This window comes from Lipotes vexillifer, unplaced genomic scaffold (assembly GCF_000442215.2).
Source record: "Lipotes vexillifer unplaced genomic scaffold, Lipotes_vexillifer_v1.1 scaffold163, whole genome shotgun sequence".
NCBI lineage: Eukaryota > Metazoa > Chordata > Mammalia > Artiodactyla > Lipotidae > Lipotes > Lipotes vexillifer.
Window position 1 is genome coordinate 1,901,512 of NW_006788722.1, and position 3,771 is coordinate 1,905,282.

Here is a 3,771-nt window from a genome sequence, read left to right on the forward strand (position 1 = left end):
AAAGGACTAATTCCTGCTGTTCTTAGGCAAATATATTCATAGCCTTCAAAACATAGTGATTGCCAATCATTTTTTTAGGTATCAGTTCAGACAAAACAGTTCTTGCCATGAGTCAAGGTGACTGGGACTTTCAAAGTCAGTATCATGCTTCAAGAATTCTTGACTTTAATCCTATAAAATAAAGGACAGGATTATCATTTGCAAGAACACAGTATATAACAAATACAGGATGAGTCTGGGACTGTATAGTTAAATGATGTCATCCTAATGAATCATTGGAATTATTGATGTTTCTTAAGCTACGCTTCTTTTCTCACATTAGTAATTCCGTGCTCATGCGTCGCTGCCAAGGTGCGCGGGTGCTGTTTCTTGTCAACAGAATCCCAGCTCTTATTCTGTACAGCTTGACAAAATGGGCCTGAAGGGGTAATAGACATGTCTGTAGTCAGGCTTTGGCATGCACACGAAGGCATCGAGTAAGACCAGCTCAACAACGAGTTTCAAAAGTTGGCAAGGAAATAGTAAGAACTTTTATAAGGAACAGTGATTGTGGGTAGACCTACTTAAATATGGGATCTTGCTCTATTTTTCCTCCAAGAAAATGACCATTAGGTTAGAGGTCTTCCTGAGAATAGCAAAGGACTGAAAGAACCATCTGTCCTCATAGTATCTTTTCTTTTACTCAAGCAAGACAGGTTAATATAGGGAAGAATAACCAAGTGCAACAACAGAGGAGTGAGTGCTTTTACTTGAAGGGAAACATTTGAAAGTCAAATGCTTGAGATATGCAGGCTAGATTCAATGATTCAAGAATGAGCTTACTAACTCCTATTCACTTCATCCGCTGGGTATTCCTTTCAAATTGGCCAGGTTTATATAAAATCAGAGAGTAGGGTTTTCCTATTCTACATGCTCTTTCACCTCATCACATCCCACAAATCCTATGAACTACGTGAGGATTTTGTGAAAGGAAAGTAAGTGACCTTGAAGTAGTTTGCAACAGGTGATGACCCACAGCCCTGAACCCCAGTCCAGCCCCCTGAATCCTGAAGGGTCTACTGAAGCATGGAAAATACCCTTGTATTAGTGTGCTCCCTTTAAAAATGAATGTGTTGAAAAAATAAACAAGAGAGCCAATGAGTTTTTTTGTTTTTTTGTTTTTTGTTTTGCAGTACGCAGGCCTCTCACTGTTGTGGCCTCTCCCATTGTGGAGCACAGGCTCTGGACGCGTAGGCTCAGCGACCATGGCTCACGGGCCCAGCCGCTCCGCGGCATGTGGGATCTTCCCAAACCGGGGCACGAACCCGTGTCCCCTGCATCGGCAGGCGGACTCTCAACCACTGCGCCACCAGGGAAGCCCAGCCAATGAGTTTTGATTAAAAAAAAAAGAGCAATAATGGAGCACTAGCCTGACCAAATATTAAAATGTGTGTGTGTGTGTGTGTGTGTGTGTGTATGTGTGTGTGTGTGTGTGTGTGTGTGTGTGTGTGTGTGTGTGTAAAATAGGGAGGCAGCATTGCGTGAACAGACAGATTAAAGGAACAGGATAGAAAGTCCAGAAATGAGTAGGAAGTCCAATTCATAGAAAGTCAGATACAAGAAGGGATTCAGTATCAGATAAAGGTGGTATCTCAAATAAATGTAGGAAAGATAGATATTTTAATATACAGTGTTGGACATCTGGGTAACCATATGGGAAGCACAAGGTTGGATCTATAACTCACATTATGCTAACAGGATAAATTCCACATGGGTCAAAAATTTAAATTTAAAAAAGGGGAAATCCTAAAACTATTAGAAGAAAAATGTGGAGAATTTCTTTATCATTTGAAACCAAAAATCATTAAGGAAAAATTGTTAGTCTAACTAAAATTTTATTTTAAAAGCCTGTTTAGGGGGAAAAATGCTTTAAGCAGCAACACAAAACAATTGACATATTGGAAAAATTATTTTCAACTCATATCACAAAAGACTAACCTCCCTAATATATAAAGAGCTTCTAGAAATTCATGAGAAAAAAACCCAAAAACCCAGAAGAAGAATGAGCAAAGGATGAACAGATGGTTCACAGGAAAGTAAATTAAAATGATTCAAACATATGAGGAGACACTCAACCTCATCAAATTAAGATGCATGCAGATTAAAACTACACTGAAACACAATTTTCCACCAATCAGTAAAAATCCAAAGTAGAGGTACTCTTTTGGTCTGACTGAAGAGAAATAGGTGCTGACATATACTGCTAGTGGGAGGGTGAATTATTACAACTCCTACGGAGAACAATTTTGTACTATCTACCAAAATTATAAATACATATTATATTTGACCAAGCAATTCCACTTCTTGATTATATGTATATATATATATATATATATATATATATATATATACACACACACTTTCTACTACAGCACTTTTAAAAATAATAGTACAAGTATCCTTCTGTGAGAGAGAGGTTAAATATATATTTATGTGATGGAATACTATGTAGCTGTACACAAAAAAGAAGGTAACACTCTGTAGACTGATATGGAAAGAGTTCTCTGATTCATTAATAAGGAAGAAAGGGTTCAGTAAAATATGCCTCCCTTTTGGGTAAATAGATGGGAAATAAAACTCTATACTCACATTGTTGGTATACTCAGAAAGAGACTGGGGATGGACACCTAAGATATTTCTAACACTAGCCCCTCTGGGAGGTGGAGGGTTAGAGGATGAGGACAGGCAGAAGAATTTTAGTCCTCCAAAAGAGTGAGTTTCCAAAACTACAGCTGCATGGGATTGGAGGTACAGTCTGGGATCATGGAATTGACCAGGTTTGGGGCCCAGCTCAGGATCAGACAGACAGCTTTGGCCTCATTATCACAGAGGGCTTGCCAGCAGCACTGGCCAGCTCTCAGACTATAATACACAGCACATTCCAGAATCAAAGTTGAGAGTGAGAAGATGCCCCAGGAAGCCGTTGGACTAAGATGTGAACTCGAGCCTTCTTCATCATTTTCCTTTCCTCATTTTGTCCTCCACTGGACCAACAGTTCTCAGCTAGGGGTAATTTTGCCCCAGGTGGCATTTTTGGTTGTCACAAACAGGAATATATATAATTGGCATAAAATGTCAATAGTATTGAAGGTGAAAAACGGCACTAGTGTAAGATACCAGGGAAAGGATGAAACCAGTGAGGCAAAACAGAGGGAAAACGAGGAATCTTGCAACATAAAGAAGATTGAAACCTTTAAACCTGCCCATGTGCCTGAGGTAACATAGAGGGGAGAGATGGATGATTTTTCTATGCCCTGCATGACAAACACTGTGAAGCTTAATATTGAATAAGGCATGAAGCAGATCTAAAAGCACCATGCTATAGCTCAAGAATAATAATTAAATTCCTGCATGTATGGGAAATCTCTGTTCAGTGTTGGCACACCTTGTTATTGCCCATCTCTCTCACAATCACCACGTGGCCTGATTTGCACGAGATACTGTGTTTGGAAACCCTGTGGACACTTCAGCGAAAACAGCACTCTCACAGCAGAAGGGCTGTCTTCTCTCCAAGGTAATTCAGCAGCCGTTAAGGAGTCTTCAATTTACTGCAGAGCAGCTAAAAGGCGGAAGAGCTGTGTGCTGCCTCGCTTGCTAATCGCCAGACCCGTGGGAAGGGGTTCAGGGAAGGGAGGAGAGGGTCGGCTGGAGGAGATGCGATGAATCACCGGGTGGTAGCGACTGCCTGGACCGAGGCTAGCATTCCAGGCTTCGTTAGCTGACGTTCGGAAG